Below are 19,975 nucleotides of genomic sequence, written 5' to 3'. Positions count from 1 at the left end.
TACTACATAAGGCATCAGTGATCCTTAGCATAGAGGCAATGGGAATTGGGGTAATCCTATTCTAGTTGAAGTCATAGATGACACAAAAGGAAAATGGTTATGGTTTTGGATGTCAGTCATCTCATCTCCAGGACATTGCTGTAGGAGTTCCCCAAGGTAGTGTCCTACCCAATCATCCTCAGCTGCTTTATCAATAACCTTCCCTCACCCACAACATCAGAAATGGAAATGTTCACCGATGATTGCAGAAAATCAGCACCATTTACAACTCCTCAGATGTTGAAACAGTTCATAACCAAATGCAAAAAAAAACATGGACAATAAACATGTTTAGGCTGATAAGTGGCAAGAACTTCTTGATCAGAGTCACATAGTCATCTAAGCTTACTCCATTATAACTGCCCATCTTTTATCGTTCAATAAACTTTCTTGTTGCCCTTTCTGCCGGAATTCCAATTATCAGCCTTCAACTGCTAGATGGGGGATTGGTGGCATTATACCTACTCAGAGAAGCTCCAAGCAGCATATGATGCCAGCTCTATGTATTTCTTACAATAGGTTGCAACTCTGCATATATTTTGACTGCTCACTGCCTGAAATGCAAACAAATCATTTGGAGTTCAAATATGTAAAGGATTAGTCAGGACATTTCAGAGTTGATTATTGTCAGTCCAGAGATATAGCATGAAACTGCTCTTTGTAGCAATGATTTACTTTTGGACAATGACTCCATCTACAGTGTTTCCATTAGAGAAAGTATTAAGGGGTACACCCCTCCTTGTCAAACTTAGAATACCAGGATTGTCCTGGTGTACACATGCATTTTAAAAGTTTTGCAACATAATGGGAGAGTTGGATAAAAGTTAAGTGTACTTAACCAAACACAGTGAAAGCTTGTTAAGGGGCATCCTGCCTCTTCCTCGAAATCAGAGTGAGAGGCAAGTCAGTTTTGTGGCAGCAGAATTCCATTGGAGGATTTAAATTAGACATTGACCTGTAATATTTCTCAATTAAACTGCTCAGCCACACATTGCTGTCAATGAATTTGTTTAAGTTAATCTTTAGTTTTGACAGAGAACAGAAGTGAGCATATGCTTTAAACAAGGACGTATCAGTGAGACCCTGTTTTTGAAAGGCTGCAGGTATAACTCACATAACCATAACTTCAGCAAGACAAAAATGCTTTAATTTTTGGTGGCATTATTTCAGCTTTTGGAAATTATGACAAATATTCTCCAGGTCCTTTGTTCAATGTTTTGGAGAGTCCAGAATAAGGGAAAGTAACCTTAAAGTTAATGTTAGGCTATTCAGGAATGATAGTTGGAAGCATTTCTTCTCTAAAACATTAAAATCTGGGTACCTCTCTCTCCCTCTCTCTCGCGTTCCAACACTTTACTGATGATCAAGAGTAGACTGATGACCAAAAATTGTTGAATTTGTCCTGATTTTTGTGAATGGGACATACAGCCCACGTTTCGACATTATTGGGCAGATGTGAATGTTGTACTGTACTGGAAGAGCTCAACTAGGAAAAGCTGGCAGGTTTAGGGATCCCTGGCTGAAGCGTGATATTGAGGCTGTGATCAGGAAAAAGAAAAAGGCATACATTGGGTTTCATCTATTGAGGTCAAGTCAATCCCTAGATGACTATAAAAAGTATAACAGCACACTTAAGAGGGCAATTCAGAAGAGCAAAAAAGAGGTTGAAATGGATCTGACAGATAAGGTAAAATATAATCCCAAGAAGTTTTATAGTTTTATTAAGAGTAAGATGGTGGCTAGGAAGAGAATAGATCCACTTGAAGTTCAGCATTGCTGTCTATGTGTTGAGCTACAGAAGATAGGGGAGATTTTTAATGAATATTTCTCCTCACTGTTTGCTGAGAAGAGAATTATGGATGCTAAGAAAATAAGGGAGACAAGTGGGGATGTTTTGGTTAGCATACATATTACCAGAGAGGAGACGTTTGCAGCCTTAGATCGCATTAAGTTGGATAAATTCCCTGGGCCTGGTCAAGCCCATCCTCAAACATTGTGGGAGGCTAGGGAAGACATTACTGAGGACCTTGCAGAGATTTTGCTTCATCTTTAGCCACTGCTGAAATTCCAGAAGACTGAAGGGTGCCACATGTTGTTCCATTGCTCAAAAAAGGTAGCAAAGACAAGCCAAGCAACGACAGGCCAATGACCCCAACACCAGTAGTAGGTAAGTTTTTGGAGAGGATACTGAGGGACAAGCTCAACCAATATTTGGATAGTTGGGGTCTAATTAGGAATAGTTAACACAGATTTTTGCATGGGAAATCATGTCTGGCAAATCTTTTAGAGTTTTTTTAAAGAGGTAACCAAGAGGATAGATAAGGGTCAGGCAGTGGGTGTTATCCAAATGGACTGTAGTAAGGCCTTTGACAAGGTCCCACATGGCAGGCTAGTCATAAAGGTTAGGTTTCGTAGGATCCAGGGAGAGCTAGCTAATTCAATTCCAAACTGGCTGGATTGTAGGAAGCAAAGGGTGACGGTTGAAAGTTGCTTCTTGACTGGAAGCCTGTGACTGATGGTGCGCCTCAAGGATCAGTGCTGGGACCTTTGTTATGTGCAAGGCATGATTATTAAGTTTGTGGATGATACAAAGTTAGAGGGTATAGTTGATAGCAAGGAAGATTATCAAAAATTATAGATGAATGTTGATCAGATGGGGAAGTGGGCTGAGGATTGGTAAATGCAATTCAATTCAGAAAAGTGTAAGGTGTTGCGTTTTGGAAAGTCAAACTAAGGTAGGACTTATACAGTAAATGGTAAGATCCTCAGAGTGCTCTGGAACAGACAGACATGGGAGTACAAAGTGGCTTGAAAGCAACTTCACAGGTGGACAGAGTGGTGAAAATGGCATTTAGCATGATGGCCTTCATCAGTCAAGGCACTAAGTATAGAAGTTAGGGTGTTTTGTTACCTTTGTAAAAGTCATTGGTGAGGCCACACTTGGAGTATTGTGCATAGTTTTGGCCACCTTGTTATAGGAAAGACATAGTTAAACTGGAAAGTGTGCAGAAAGATTTAGAAGAATGTTGCCAGGACTCGTAGGCCTGAGTGATGGGGAGAGGTTGGCCAGGATAGGACTTCATTCCTTGGAACGTAGGAGATTGAGGAGTGACCTTATTGAGGTGTATAAAATCATGAGAGGCATAGATAGGATGAATGTATGTAGTCTTTTTTTTCCCCGCAGAGATGGGGAATTGAAAATTAGACAGTATAGGTTTCAGGTGAGAGGGAGAAGATTTAAGAAGGACTTCAAGGGAAACCTCTTCATGCAAAGAGTGTTGCATATGTGGAATGGGGGGGGGGAGGGGCAGAGAAAATGGTTGAGACAGGCACAATAGTAACATTTTAAAAAACAATTGGATAGATACATGGATGGGAAGGGTTTAGAGGGATATGGACCAAATGCAGGCCATTGGAACTAGCTGAGTGGGCACCATGGCCAGCACTGACCAGATTGGGCCCAACGGCCTGCTAACATGCTATATTATGCTATGACTCTGTGACTCTGTACTATAGTTACATCTATCTTTAAGTTCTGAAATCTGTATACTCTCCGCACATTGTCAAGGCATTCCAGTGCACATTTCCCATGTTTTATTCAGACTGTTGTATCTCAGTTCACATTGTGGTTTTTATGCCCATTTATGCGTAATTTCAATGACATATTTGCAATGTTGCTCTAAAGTTCTCTTATAATGAAGGTGCAATATCAGATTATTGAAAATTTGGAAGAAGAATCAATCCCTTGTAATTTGCAGCACAGAAACAAACCACTTGGGCCAAATGATCTATTCAAATAGTTATGCACCTCACATGCATCCGTTCATTCTATTTTATCTAACTCTTTCAGGATAGCTTGCTATTGTTGTCTTCCTCATATACTTCATTAAGATTTCTTTCAATACTCTATGTGGAAACTAATTCCACTTTCTCACAACTAGCAAAATGAATCCACCACCAGGTTTGTTCTTTATTACTGTATAACCCATGTTCACTCATTAATGACTTATCACAAGTTGCAATTCCTTTTTCATGTTAACTCTATCAATCCCTTTAGTAATGTTAAAGACCTCCATGAGACTATTCCTCAGGTTTCTCATTTTAGCTTGTTCCATATTTTTCCTAAAGAGACATACAACCTTCAGTTTGATATCATCTTTGTAAATGTTTTCTCACCTTCTCCAATATCACAATATTTTTCCTATAACATGGAGGCTAGAACAGAAGGCTATGCCCAGTACATGTGCCGTCAAAACAAGGTTTGGCACAAGCTTAATGTAATTTCCTGGCTCCAATTCACTCAAGTGTTCTGTTACATTTTTATAGGCTTGTTAACTTGTTTTGCTACTTGTAATTGTTTGCCATAATTAATTTAAGCAAGTTAGCAGTCAATATGTGGGGCATGTGAAACATGCATTGTGAGTTGTTAAGGCTTGGATCATAATTGCTAGGGGAAAGTGGAAATAATTAGCTTGGTAAGTACTTATTTTGGACATGTGAATAGCTTGGGGAAAAGGACATCAATTTCAGACAGGGAGTTGGGAAGAGTGGATAGTTGTGAAGGATCTTTGATGTCAATGGGTATTACTGAATGGAGTAGACTTGTAGAGGTAGATTGAAGGATGTGGTTTATTTAAAGTAGTATGTTATAGCAAACATAGGAGCAAATTGGATCCAAGCTGATTGCCACAGAATGGCAGTGTGGTGAAAATAGACAACGATATTTCATTTAGACAGGGTATGATGACAGAAAGAAGAAACAAGTTACATTAAGGATTGAGAGAGATGGATAGCACTACAATAAGGAATGGTACAGTATTAAAGTGGATTGGAGTTACAGAGATTACATCTAAGATAGGTTTACAATACATGTGCATAAATATATAAAGGGTGGTAAATAAGGTAGAAGTTTTAAAAGTTCAGATACAAATATAGCCACATAGGATAAGATGCTGTAGTTGGCTCAAAGAAGGGCAAGGCTGAGTCTTGTAAATTCCTGCATAGAAGCGGTCAAGAAAAAAACACAGAAAGAATTGTGAGGTGAAGATTGGCAACAATGATTATGGGAAGACTTCACAAGGGGAAGTCATGGATAAGTCAAAGACAGAGCCAATAAAAGTGCCATGACACAACTAGGTGAATTCTCTCGGTCATCAAGCAGAAGGACAGGTGCAAATGGGCAAATTTTCAGGAAAATTTATGGTGTATGAACAATAAAGTAGTGAAAATGTGACAAAGCAATTATTTAACCAAAACCTTGACAGTAATTTTGTAAAGGGAAAGAGAGGATCGTGTATTGCTTAAGTAATCAGGAAAACGTTCTTGATCAGCATATTTCAAAAACAATGAGGAAGGAAACTTTGCTAGGTCTGGTTAAGCACTTAAGCAACGCATGACCATCTCTTTCCCTTTACAAAATTACTGTTGAAGTTTTGGTCAAAAACGCTGCAACAAGGCAGAGACAGAGGTGTTGGCCAGGGAACAGGGTGGTGTGTTAAAATGGTAGGCAACTGGAAAGTCAGGGTCATTTTTGCAGGCAGAACATAAATGTTCTGTGAAGCATTCACCCAGTCTACACTGCGTTTCCTCAATGTAGAGGAGACCAAACTGAGTTGCCAATGTAGCAGACTAGATTCTGGAATGTGCAGATGGCGTGTTGCTTCACCTGAAAGATATGTTTGAGCCCTTGGATGCTGCAGATGGAGGAGGTAAATGGGCAGGCATTGCACCTTCGCTGGTTGCAGAGGAATGTGCTATGGGACTGTGGGGTAGTTTTGGGGTGAAGGAAGAGTGGATCAGTGTGTCCCAGAGGGAACGGTCCCTGCAGAAGATGGACGAGGGAGGGGAGGGGAATATGCGGCTGATGGTGGCATCTTGCTGGAGGTGGCGGAAATAGCATTTGATAATCTTCTGGATGTCAATGCTGGTGGGATGACAAGAGGAAACTCTATCGCAGTTGTGGGGGAAAGGGAGCCGGTGAGAGCAGGTATGAGTGAAATGGGACAGACATGGCTGAGTTCTATGTTCTATGTTCTATGAGTGCTCTGTTCACTGTGGTGGTGGGGAATCCTCAATTGAGGAATAAGTTAGTATTTCTAAGTGCCCCCTGCAGATGCTGGCATCATCAGAACAGATCAGATGAAGACTGAGAAGCTTGGAGAAAGGGTTGGATTCTTTGCAGGAAGCAAAGTGTGAGGATGTGTTATCCAGGTAACATGTGAGAGTTAGTAGATTTGTCATGGAAATCAGTAGCAAGCCTATCCCCAGAAATGGAAACAGAGGTATCGAGTGAGGGAAGGCAGCAGCCAGAGATCAACTAGGTGAAAGTGAGAGCTTGATGGAAATTGGAATCCTCAACCAAGGCTTCCCTGCCACCATGGTTGACAGGGTCCTCAGCTATGTCTGACTCATTTCCTGTACTTCAAGCCTCACTCATTCTCTATTCTGGGCAGACCTCAAAAGAGCCAACCCATTTTCACCTACTATGCTCCCAATTATAAGCTGTTCTTTCTCCTTGGCAAACTATAATCTATCGCTTTGTCTTGCAAAGAGCTATTCTGTCTATCTCTGGGCTCCATCTCTGCCTGTCCTCTCATTGCTTCCTCCATCCCACACCCTTGTCTTTAGACTTCCAGCATTTGCAGTTCTTTATTGCATTTTTGCAAATGTTCAAAAAATGATACGATTAATCAAGAAAACACAGACCAGTTAGATTAAACTGTTAGAAATGATAATCTGGTACAGTTATAATTAGCTTAGAAATTGTGGATTAATAAGGAAACCCAACATACATTTGTTAAATGAGAGGTGTGTTTGATAGAGTCGATATCTTGATAGAGTTAATTGGTATATTGACGGGGATGATGGATGAGAATAATGTGGTTGATGGGTTGAATGTATACTCCCAAAAGACACTTAATGAAGAATCACATAATGGGCTTGTCAGAAAATTTGAACCATGTGCCATTAAAGGGACAGTGACGGCAAAGATATGAAGTTGGCAGAGTCAGTTGAGAAAGAATAGTGGTGAAAGATTGTTTAACTAGACAAAGGGTTTACAGTGAGATTGGCCAAGTGTCTGAACTGGAGGCACATCAGTACCTGACATACATTAATGGCACAAACTATAGGGCACAGAACACAATTTCAGATTTGCAGAAGACTGAAAACAATGACATATTGAGAATTTTGAGGAGGGTACTGATAAGGATCGAAGGGATATCGACAGGCAGATGGAATGGACAGCTATGTACAGGATGAAACTTAATGCACAGAAATGTGATGTGAAAACTGAAAGAACTGTGGATGCTGTAAATCAGGAACAAAAATATAGTTGCTGGAAAAGCCCAGCAGGTCTGGTAGCATCTGTGAAGGTAAAAAATAGAGTTAATGTTTTGGGTCCGGTGACCCTTCCTCAGTTTTTGTTCCTGAAATGTGACATAATTCATTCAAGTAAGAATACCAAGAACAAGTAATGTAAAAAAAATGTACAATTCTAAAGAGGGTGCAGGACCAGAGAGAACACGAGTATATAAATGATTGGAGTTAGCAGGGTAGGTTTGAGAAACAGTTTTAAAAGCACACACAATCCTGAATTTTACATATAGAAGCGTAGAGTAACGAAGCCACAGATGTTACAATGAAGTTTCATAAAATACAGGGTAAGTGTGGTAAAGCTGAGACACAACCAAACCCATGCAATTTTTAAATTCATGTCACTTTCCTATTTGAGATATGCAGTCATATAACTGAAGAATGAAGAATTCATCTCAGGTTTAGTCTGAGCAGTTAGTTTACAAAATAAGTGCTAATTTAATTTGAAAGAAATGCATTTCAAATACTGATAAAGAATAGTGACTACGTGGTTCTGATTGGTGTAACAAAATAGAACCTTCCTTGTCATAGATTATAAAAAGGAAGTAAAATGAACAGGAGGCCTACATCAGTATGTATCACAGGTGACAGTGCCACAGTAGCAATATCATGAGCAGTCCAGAGTCCCAGGCTTTAACTCTGGGGACATGCGTTCAAAATCTGACCAAGGCAACTGGCAAGATTTAAATTTGGTTAGCAAAATCTGGGATATGCAATGGTGACCTTGAAACTACATGATCCACCAAATTTTTTGTTGGAAGAAAGAAATCTGCTTTCCTCGTGGTCAGATTACATTTAGCTCTGTACCCTCACAATATGTTTACTGCTCACTGCAATAGTTGAGTGAAACCACACAGTTCAAGGACAACTGACGATGGAAACAGAGGGTGGACTTGCCAATGATGACCTAACTCAAGAAAATAGCATTAAAATAAATTATGTAAGGAGCATGGAAAAGGATTTACTTCAGCACCATTGGGATATATGAGTTGACTCACATTAATCTAAAACGCAGATTTCATCACATTTGGTTTGTCTAATTAGAATAATTGACTTTAGAGTATAATTGTTTATGTGCAGGATTTGTGCAGGAATGTAGAAATGGAAATTGAGTGAAAAAGAGTTGGATAATGAAAATGTTCAGCTCTTTCTTTTCCTCCATTTTCCCTAATTAACAGCACTGATTGGCTTAACAAAAAAAATCACTTGGAGCAGTTTCTAAGAATGATATGCAAAATGAGGCAGGCAGATAAAGCTGTCTTACATAGCCTGCAGGCTTAATAGCTTTCTAATCTTCAATAGTACTTCATTGGCTGTGAAACATGTACTATTTTGGAAAGCCAGTTGGTGAAGAATGATGGTCGATTCAATCTTTCCTCTGTCATAGAATTATTCCTGTAGTGAAATGTTACAAGTGTAAGCCTCAAAACACAATCCCTCCACAGTTTCAGAAAGTATCTTTTTGTATAACTCTTTTAAAGAAATGTAGCCAAATTAACATGGCACAAACTTAAAGAGGCTCCAGAACTAATATCAAATCCACAAAGGAAACATAAAATTTAAATTAAAATTGTGACAGTGATAACTTATTCCAGGTCCTATGGTGCACACTATCTATGGAAGGCCTAAAACACGTCAATGAATTTCTCCCCTGCTTCCTCCCACGTCGTCCTGGACTTGAACACAACCAGAGTTTCTCATTACATGCATTCAAGTGAAACCCAATTAAAGCTGTCCAACTGAATTGAACTAAAACACACTTGATGCACAATTAACAATGTTTGAAATGTCCTGAAAGTCACCATATAAAATGTAAAGCTTCAATTCAGTTTGGGTGAAAGCAAGATTGTTTTTCAAAAAATGCTTATATCATTGTTCGTATAACAAAATGAATAAAAATAAAAATGTCATTGTTTTTCATAAGTTTCTGTTCACAGCAATGAAAAGGAGCATTTGAAACATTTGCCAATGAGAAATTTAATTGATTTTTAGCCAGGATGCCTGACACTTCAGTGTACAGGACAGAATTTTTGCCAACACCCACTGTACCCTGAACGTTTGCAATCTAGGAACAAAAACAGAAGTTGTTGCAAAAGCTCAGCAGATGTGGCAGCATCAGTGAAGCAAAATCAAAATTAATGTTCCCAGTCCAGTGATCCTTCCTCAGTGGAAGTGTCCTTCTGTGGCAGGATCACTGGACCCAAAACCTTAACTCTGATTTTTCTTCACAGATGCTGCCATGCCTGCTGAGCTTTTCCAGCAACTTCTGCTTTTGTTCCTGATTTACAGCATCCACAGTTCTTTTGGTTTTTACTTTTGCAATTCAAACTACCTATCAATCAGTAATGCAAACACTCGACGTTAGAAAGAGACCCGCTTCGAATGTGAATGGTGACTATTTAAAAACAAAACAGTTTTGCATGTTTTTGAGGAATAAATTGATGAATTATCAAATTTATTTTCTTACTTATTTTAAGCATCATCAGCTTTTAACAGGTAACATATGGTTTCCTCTATAAGGCAGTCCAATGACACATCAATCTAGTTATAAGAACTAAAAGGAAATGACTAAATGTCTGAAACATGCTATCCCAATGATCACACAGTGACGACTTGGCAGTTGTTCTGTGATCAGCAGGTTCAATTGAGCCAATATGGCTATGAAGTTGGAGTCCATATTAGTTTCTGCATTCTCTACTTGCACCAAATCCGGGCAAATGGAAAGAGTTGTGGTGATTATCAAGCACTCACTTGAGAAGATATTTTCAGACTCTTGTCCATACAGGTCCCTTCCAGGAGTCTAGTCTTTGTGGCAGATCAGAACAGAAGATATGAAAATCTTTTGAGAGCTGACTTATTGACTCGCTTGAGACAACTGACTTGGGCTGACGGGTGGCAAGTAACATTCACGCCACACAAATACCAGGTAGTGACCATTTCCAATAATAGGCTAACTAGACACTGCCCCTTGACATTAACAATGAATCTTCCATTATCATTACCCTGGGGTTACCATTCACCTGAAACTGAACTGGACCAACCATATAAATACTGTGGCTACAAGAGGGGATCAGCATGTCAGCAAGTAATTCACTTTCTGACTCCCCAAAACTTGTTCACAATCTACAAGTTAAGAGTCTGATGGAATACTCTTCACTTGCCCAGACATGTGCAACTCCAAGGGCACTTAAAAAGCTTGACAGCGTCCTGTACAAAATAGCTTGCTTGATTAGTACCACATCCACAAGCATCCATTCCCTTCACCACTGATGATTAGTAGCAAAGGTATGTGCAATGTGGGTGGGATACCCCTCAGAGGCTCATTGTGTAGTAGATAGGCCAAACGGCTACTTTCAACTCTAGAGAATCAATGATTTTTGAGGGAAAACAGTGATCGGCAATAATTGTTGGCCAGTCAGTGATTCTCATGCACCCCTCCCCACCCCCACCTTGAGAATAAAAATAAATCGCCATCTCTAGTTGCCTTTGAGAAGGTGATGGTGAACTGTCTTCTTCAGCCGCTGCAATACTTTTGGTTAGGTTCATCAATTGTACTGTTCAAAGGGGGTTTCATCATTTCATCCCAGTGAAGATGATAAGGTAGAGACCAGCTGGTCCACTCTGTTGATTTTTTTTTAAACTTCGATCAATTCCATACAACTGGCCCAGATTTTCAAATGATCAGACAGTGTTTCTGCAGTGTGTCTGTGAGTTATGTGTTTGGACCCTTGGAATCCCTGATGTAATAAACTCCAAGGAAAGTGGCCAAGAAATTAAAATTTCTACTGCACAATTCACTTGCAATATGAGTGATCTGCCACAAAGACTAGCCTGCTGGAAGGGACCTGTGTGGACAAGAGTCTGAAGATATCTTCTCAAGCAAATGCTTGATAATCACACCAACACTTTCCATTTGCCCAGATTTGGTGCAAGTAGAGAATGCAGAAACTAATATGGACTCCAACTTCATAGCCATATTGGCTCAATTGAACCTGTTGATCACAGAACAACTGCCAAGTAGTCACTGTGTGATCACTGGGATAGCATGTTTCAGACAGAAAAGTGTGTAACGGAACCTTCAGGCCCAGGTGTCAATGGTGAGAAATGGTGCTGAACAGGGGAGGTCAAGTGAGAGATAATAGGAACTGCGGATGCTGGAGAATCCGAGATAACAAGGTGTAGAGCTGGATGAACACAGCAGGCCAAGCAGCATCATAGGAGCAGGAAGGCTGATGTTTTGGGCCTAGACCCTTTATCAGAAGAAGGGTCTAGGCCCTAAACGTCAGCCTTCCTACTCCTATGCTGCTGCTTGGCCTGCTGTGTTCATTTGGCTCTATACCTTGTTATCAAGGGAGGTCAAACAGTTGTGTCAGAACCTCCAAAACAGTTGGCAACGGTGAGGGAAGACACCTGGAGCAGTCAATCGACCCTATCTATAAGAAAAATTGTATATTTAGAGATGGAGGGTTCATACAATGAAGAAACATACAGGCAAAGGAATCCTCAACCTAAAATATTCCATTGGTTTCATTCCACTTAAACATTATAAATTTCAGTTAACTTCAGTTCATATTTGTTATGATTTGATGTCTGTGGAGTAACGAATCTTGCTTCATGATCTTTGGGCAATCTGTGAATTCAACCCTTATTCCATTCAGATGAAGAGTCTTTAATGTTTATAGTTTACATTCATTTCATGTTTTGGCCTTGTTTGTCAATCTACTCTCTGTTCCTTCCTGTATACTCAGTTTTTCTTTGGATTTCTAAGTATCTGAATTAATATGATGCATGTTCATTTACAGTGTCTTTTATGACTTTAAGAATATCTGCAGTACATAACAATAAATGCAGCTGTTTTGAAATTTCTTCACTGTTATAGGAAATGCAACAATTCTTTACACAGAAATAATCATGTAATAATGACAAGATCATTCAATTTTCAGTGCTTTTGTTTGAAGGATTAATATTGCCCTGAACACAGAAAAACCCGGAAAAATATGCAGCGTTCCATTGGTCTTGTCAAACAGCTCCTACTCACCAATAACCCAATCAAAAATACTTAGTTTCAGAACTGCCAGGAGAATTTGTTTCAAATATGGATGAAAGAACTAAATTCCAGAAATGAGGTGCGAGTAACCTGTCCTTAACATTCAGGCAACATTTGATTGAGTACAGCATCGATGAGTCTTAGCAAAATGCAAGTGCTGCACTTTGGGAGTTCAAATGTTAAGGAAAAGTATACAGTTACTGGCAGGACTCAGAACTGCAATGAGTTACAGATGGATCTTTGGGCTTGGCTCCCTGAAAGTGGCCACACAAATAGATAGGATGGTAAAGAAGGCACATAATATGCCTGTCTTAATTGGTGAGGCAATCGAGCACAAGAGTCAGGACATCATGTTGTGACTTTATAAGATTTTGGTTAGGCCACATTTAGAGTATCGCATTCAACTCTGTTCACCATGTTACATGAAGGATGCGGAGCCTTTGAAGAGGGTTTAGAAGAGGTATACCAGGATGATATCAGAATTAGAGGCTATGGATTATAAGGAAAAGCCAGAAAAACTTGAGTTGTTTTCTCTGGATTGGTGGAGTCTAAGGAGATACTTGATAGAAGTTCGCAAAAATACAAGATGGTTGATGATAGGGTGTACACATTTAAGGTGAGAGGGGAAAGTTCAAAGGAGGTGTGAGAGGCAATTTTTTTTATACGAAGAGTCGTAAGAATCAAGAACACACTGACGGGGTAGTGGTAGAGGCAGATATGATAGGGGCATTTAAAAGACTTTTAGATAAGTTAATGAATACGCAAAGAATTGAGGGATATGAACCAAGAGGGGGCAGAAGTGATTAGTTCAATTTGGCATCATGTTTGGTACAACATCATCAGCTGAAGGACCCATTCAAGTGCTGTACTGTTCTATGTTGTATGAAATACAGTCAATTGAAACCAAGGGAAAAATTGGCACGCTGGTTGGTTATACCAACCACAAAATAAGTTTGCAGTTGTTGAATGTCAATCATCTTCATCCCAGGATATCTCTGCAGGAGTTCCTTGGGGTGATATCCTGAGCCCAACTACGTTAGCTGTTTCATCAATGACCCTTCATCATAGGGTTAGAAGAGGGAATTTTTGCCAATGCATACACTGTTGTCCAACTTATTTCCCAATTTCTCAGATACTGAGCGAGTCCAAGACTAAATGTCTGTATGTGAAAATATTTGGAAAAGTTTCAGACTTGGGTAGATAAGTGGCAAACAACAATAATGCCACACAAGTATTAGACAATGAACGTATCTAACAAGACAGCATTCAAGCATCGCTTGACAATTCGTGGTGTTACCATCACCAAATCCACCACAATCAATGTCCTGGGGCCTTATCATTGACCAGGAACTGAACTGGATTAGCTATGGGTATACATTGGCTATGAGACCATGTCACAGATTGAGTACTTTTTGGCAGGTTATTCACCTCACAACTCCTTAACCTCTGTCCTCTGTCTGTAAGGAACAAGACAGGAGTGCAATGTAATATTCCGCACTTGCCTGGAGGAATGCAGCAGCAACATGATAAAAGCAAGACACCACCCATGACAATGCAGTCCACTTGATTAGACCCCATCCACCACTTTACCCTTCATTCCCTCCACTGTAAGTATACAGTAACTGTCGTGTGTGTCTACAACAGCACCTTCCAAACCCGCATTCACGAGCACACTGAAGGATAACTACAGCAGATAAATTTTCCATCAAATAGGAGTAGCAATTGGGCACGATCTTAAAATACAGTCCAATAATCAGGAGCAAAATGATGACTTTTTAAACAAAAATAACACTGTTTTCTAGTGCAGACTGCAGTAGCTGTCTAACTTGAGAAGTCAAATCATTCAATTGAGTGAAATGTGATTCAGTTGCCCTCGGCTTCAAAGTTAGTCACACAACAGCCCAGCTCAGAACAATACAATTGATCCTTGTGTGAATGTGCCATCCCCTGAAAAAAAACATATTGCATTTGAAATATCAGCCTAATCTGAGTACTCTGGACTCTTGGTGGGAGACTCAAACCAAGGAACTTCTGACCTAGAAATGAGCAGATTTTGCACTGAGCTGAGGTTTGTGGAACAAGCACAGAAATTAGTGACTGAATTAAACAAGATCCCCTTTGCTGATAACATTGCCCTGGGCTATTAATTTGTCTGCAATTCTGCAATTTGTCAGTTAAAATTTCAAAAGTCCATGCATATGTGTGTTTCCCTTCTAGTGTGGGAAGAGGAAGGATTAAAGAATGGAGGACGATGGCAAGAATTGTTTGAATTCCCTGCTATATTTCACAAACAATGCACATTGGTTGTCTTATCAATACCTTGTTAATGGAAACTTACTGAAGCTCAATGGTATTACTGCAGTCAAATATTTATAAAATGACAGTTACCTCACCATTCCCCGGCACAAGACTTTACATATCCCATGAAGCTCTGGTAATCAAAAGTGCATTGATTGCACAAATATGCATTTCCATTCCTTTTCTTATTCTTATTTGTTCATGAGCTGAGTCTTTATCTTCTTTTCAGAAATAAATGCTCCCTGATATACTGATAGACCTTTTGTTGCCAGTGTATTTCTTGTGTATCTTGTCCTTCAAGATACAATATTTAAACTACATTAATGCTCCTGTGTTGTGTTATGTTTTCTACAGTTCCATCATTCATTGGAACAAGGATCAAAACCGTTTGTATCAATATAGGTTCTACGCGTACAATTTTTGCAACGTAGATTGACGAACTATTTTTCATTCTTGCTTTATAAGGAAACCTTAGCCTGTATATCTCGATTTCCTTCATTGTTTGAATGGTTGACACAACCTACTTTGTATTCTACTTGCTTGCCCTATGAAGGAGCTCAAAACTGGTCCAACGTTCAGTTATTTGTTTCTTAATATTTGAAAGAATACATTCAGGTATGGTAGTTGGAGAGAAAAAAGAAAGCCTTCAAAAATCATCAATGTTGCAATAATTAGTCATAAATTGTCATGACCTTTTTCCAATGTGAAACCTTAATTGAAGTGTGTCTGATTAGTATACAGAGAAAAAAAATTATGGTCTTGAATTTCTGCATGGGCTTTGAGCTTACAGAGAATAGATTCAATAAGATAGCAGAATATTGGTCCAATCCATCATTATATAGTGTTGTTTGAAATGTAAAGGTAATGGCCTATGGGATTCTAGATGCTGGCATCATTCCTTGAGTCATTAAGGAGAATGTTTCTGCTTTCAACATTATTCCAAAAACAGATTCAAAACTCATGCACTTTGTCTCTTCTCAAAGTCAAAATAAGTCATTCTCTTAATAGCAGGAGAATAAAGCATAGATTTTCACAAGTCTACACATCAAGTTTTCTCATCTCTGCCTCTTTCCTTAATCTCTCACATTCTCAAGTTTAACAGGGGCATGAGAGAATTGCATGGTTCTGTTGCCTTTGGAGAATATTGAACTAAAGTCCAGTGTGTGATACGTGAACATGTATCTCATGGTTTTGGCTAATATCTTGCACATATGAACTTACGTGCAAACATCTGAACAATGAGAGGTAGGCCATTCGACTCTTTTAGCCTCCTCCACTACTCAAAAACATCATGGCTGATCTGATTGTGACCTCAAATCCACATTCACACTTACCTCTTTGTCTTTCACAGCCCTGCTTAACAAAAATCTAGTGAAGTCCACATTGATACCATTAGGCTGCAGGGTTCCCAGGCGGAATATGAGTTGCTGTTCCTGCAACCTTCCGAAGGCTTGGAGACCGCTTTGCAGAACACCTCCGCTCAGTTCGCAATAAACTACTGCACCTCCCAGTCGCAAACCATTTCCACTCCCCCTCCCATTCTTTAGATGACATGCCCATCATGGGCCTCCTGCAGTGCCACAATGATGCCACCCGAAGGTTGCAGGAACAGCAACTCATATTCCGCCTGGGAACCCTGCAGCCTAATGGTATCAATGTGGACTTCACCAGTTTCAAAATCTCCCCTTCCCCAACTGCATCCCTAAACCAGCCTAGTTCGTCCCCTCCCCCCACTGCACCACACAACCAGCCCAGCTCTTCCCCTCCACCCACTGCATCCCAAAAGCAGTCCAACCTGTCTCCGCCTCCCTAACCTGTTCTTCCTCTCACCCATCCCTTCCTCCCACCCCAAGCCGCACCCCCATCTACCTACTAACCTCATCCCACCTCCTTGACCTGTCCGTCTTCCCTGGACTGACCTATCCCCTCCCTACCTCCCCACCTATACTCTCTCCACCTATCTTCTTTTCTGTTCATCTTCGGTCCGCCTCCCCCTCTCTCCCTATTTATTCCAGAACCCTCACCCCATCCCCCTCTCTGATGAAGGGTCTAGGCCCGAAACGTCAGCTTTTGTGCTCCTGAGATGCTGCTTGGCCTGCTGTGTTCGTCCAGCCTCACATTTTGTTGTCTTGGATTCTCCAGCATCTGCAGTTCCCATTGTCTCTAACAAAAATCTACCTTGGTCTTAAAATATTCGAAGACTTTGCTTTCACCACCTTTTTACATGACCCCCTGCTAGGGCAAAAAAAAGCTCATCTCTGTTTTAGCCCTTTGATTTTTAAGCATTCATCCCTAATTCTAGATTATCCCATTAAGAAACATTGCCTCTACATGTGATAATGTGAACTACAGATGCTGGAGAATCCAAGATAATAAAATGTGAGGCTGGATGAACACAGCAGGCCCAGCAGCATCTCAGGAGCACAAAAGCTGATGTTTCGGGCCTAGGATGAAGGGTCTAGGCCCGAAATGTCAGCTTTTGTGCTCCTGAGATGCTGCTGGGCCTGCTGTGTTCATCCAGCCTCACATTTTATTATCTTGCCTTTACATGTGCCTGGTTGAGACATCTCAGGATCTTAAATGTTTCAAACAAGTTACCTCTTACTCTTCTAAACTCCAATGATACAAGCTTAGACTTTCAAACCCTTCGTCATAAGACAATTCATTCATTCCAGATAGTAGTCTGGTAAACAGTCTCTAAACGTAATTCCAGTAGTCTCAGGCATTATAAAGAATTCACAGAATGCTAAGAAATACAAAAGAAGCCCCTTTGCATGAAGGTCAGGACAATTGATCTGCCTGAAACCTTTAACTATCAGGGAACTGAATTTTTGTCTCAGGATTTGATTTGATTTGATTTATTATTGTCACATATACCTAGGTACAGTGAAAGGTTTTGTTTTGCAAGCAGTATAGGCAGATTGTAAAATATAAAGCGCATAGGGTGATTGAACAGTGAGAAATACAAAGTTATGCCTGCAAAGTAAGACCATAAAACCATAAGACATAGGAGTGGAATCAAGGCCATTCGGCCCATCAAGTCCATTCTGCCATTTAAATCATGGCTGATGGGCATTTCAACTCCACTTCCTTGCACTCTCCCTGCAGCCCTTGATTCCTTCTGAGATCAAGAATTTGTCTATCTCTGCCTTGAAGGCATCAAACGTCCCAGCCTCCACTGCACTCCGTGGCAATGAATTCCACAAGCCCACCACTCTCTGGCTGAAGAAATGTCATCTCATTTCAGTTTTAAATTTACCCCCTCTAATTTTAAAGCTGTGCCCACAGGTCCTACTCTCCCGGTCTAACAGAAACAACTTCCTAGCGTCCACCTCTTCTAAGCCATACATTATCTTGTAATTTTCTATCAGGTCTCCCCTCAACCTTCTAAACTCTAATGAGTACAATTCCAGGATCCTAAACCGTTCATCATACATTAAACCTACCATTCCAGGGATCATCCATGTGAATCTCCACTGGACACGCTCCATGCACACAGAAAGCAAGGTCATTATGAATTTTGAACTTTGAGAGGACAATTCAGAAGTCTAATAACAACAGGAAAGAAGCTGTTGTTAAATCTGTTGGTACATGTGCTTAAGCTTCTGTATAGTCTGTTTGATAAGAGGATTTGGAAGAGTTTATAACTGGAGTGGGAAGGGTCTTTAACGAAGTTGGCTGCCCTTACAAGGCAGCGAGAAGTGCAGATGGAGTCAATGGATGGCAGATTGGTTTGTGTGATGGATTGAGTTGTGTTCACATTCCCTGTAGTCCTGGTTGAATAGTTGCCATACCAAGCGATGATGCATCTAGGTAGAGTGCTTCCTGTGAGCACCAGCCCTTTTCATAAGATCCAGACTGCAGCATTATCCTGATGGTTACATCTTTCAGAAAGACTCAAAATCCTATTAAAGATTCTTATCTAAAATATTGACTTATCTTTACTCAGAGAGTAGTAAGAGTAGTAAGGGAATGGAATCTTTACTCAGAGAGTAGTAAGGGAATGGAACGCTTTGATGGCACGGTTGTAGATTCGCCAACTTTAGGTACATTTAAGTCGTCATTGGATGAGCATATGGACGTACATGGAATAGTGTAGGTTAGATGGGCTTCAGATCGGTATGACAGGTCGGCACAACATCAAGGGCCGAAGGGCCTGTACTGTGCTGTAATGTTCTATGTTCTATGTTCTATGTTCCCTAAATTAACAAAACTGCATGATTCTAGCAGCAAAAAAGGATCATATTTTCTGGAGAAAGGTCTACGCCTGAATCGTGAGCTTTCCTGCTCCTCTGATGCTGCTTGGCCTGCTGTGTTCATCCAGCTCTACATCTTGTTAACTCAGATTCTCCAGCACCTGCAGCTCTGACTATCTCCTATTCATCATAATGGCAATTTTTCTGCAATTTCATTTGCAGTTGCTCTTCTCTTCCTTAAAATTCAGATTACATCTCCCTATCCTTCACAGCATCACAAATACTTTCCTTGCTATTTGAGGCACTCAAGAACAAAAGGATAGTCTCCCTGATCTGGGTGAGACGTAAAACAGAGAGCATGTTGGCTATCTCTGGTGAAAGAAAAAAAATCACTTTAGGAAGGAGGCAAAGTAGTTCTCCCTCGTGTTTTAGACAATCTACAACTAAGATCAGAAGAGCAGATAATTTTCTCATTATAATCCAACTGTGGGTTGTAGTACCTTGTGAAATGTAAATTGGCTGAGTCATTTCCTTACATTACAACAGCAACTACACATTCAAAATATTCATTGCTTGTGACAAACTTTGGTTCAATGAAAAGTGCAGGAGGGCATGCCAGGAGCAACAGCAGGCACACCTATAAATAAGATGTCAACCTGGTGAAGTAACAACACAGGAGAACTCATGAGCCAAATAGCAATAAGCAGTATGCAATAGAACGAGGCTGAGTGATCTCACAGAAAAACCCTCGATACAATATCTGCATTTCTGAAACATCCATCAGGAATTGTGATGGAAAATCAATCATCTAATAGGAAGAAGAAGGAGGTTCAAAAATTATCCCAATCTTTGTTGATGGCAAAACTCAGTACATTAACACAATTGCATCAAAGGTTATATTTTCATGAGATATGGGCATCACAGGCTAGACTAATGTTTACTGCCCAATTACTATTGGGAAGGTGGTGGTGAGCTGCCCTGTTAAACCGTTGCAGCCTTTGGGATGCAGGGATACCCCCTA

The sequence above is a fragment of the Stegostoma tigrinum genome, chromosome 4 (assembly GCF_030684315.1).
Source record: "Stegostoma tigrinum isolate sSteTig4 chromosome 4, sSteTig4.hap1, whole genome shotgun sequence".
Lineage (NCBI taxonomy): Eukaryota > Metazoa > Chordata > Chondrichthyes > Orectolobiformes > Stegostomatidae > Stegostoma > Stegostoma tigrinum.
Note: the sequence above shows the minus strand (reverse complement) of the source record.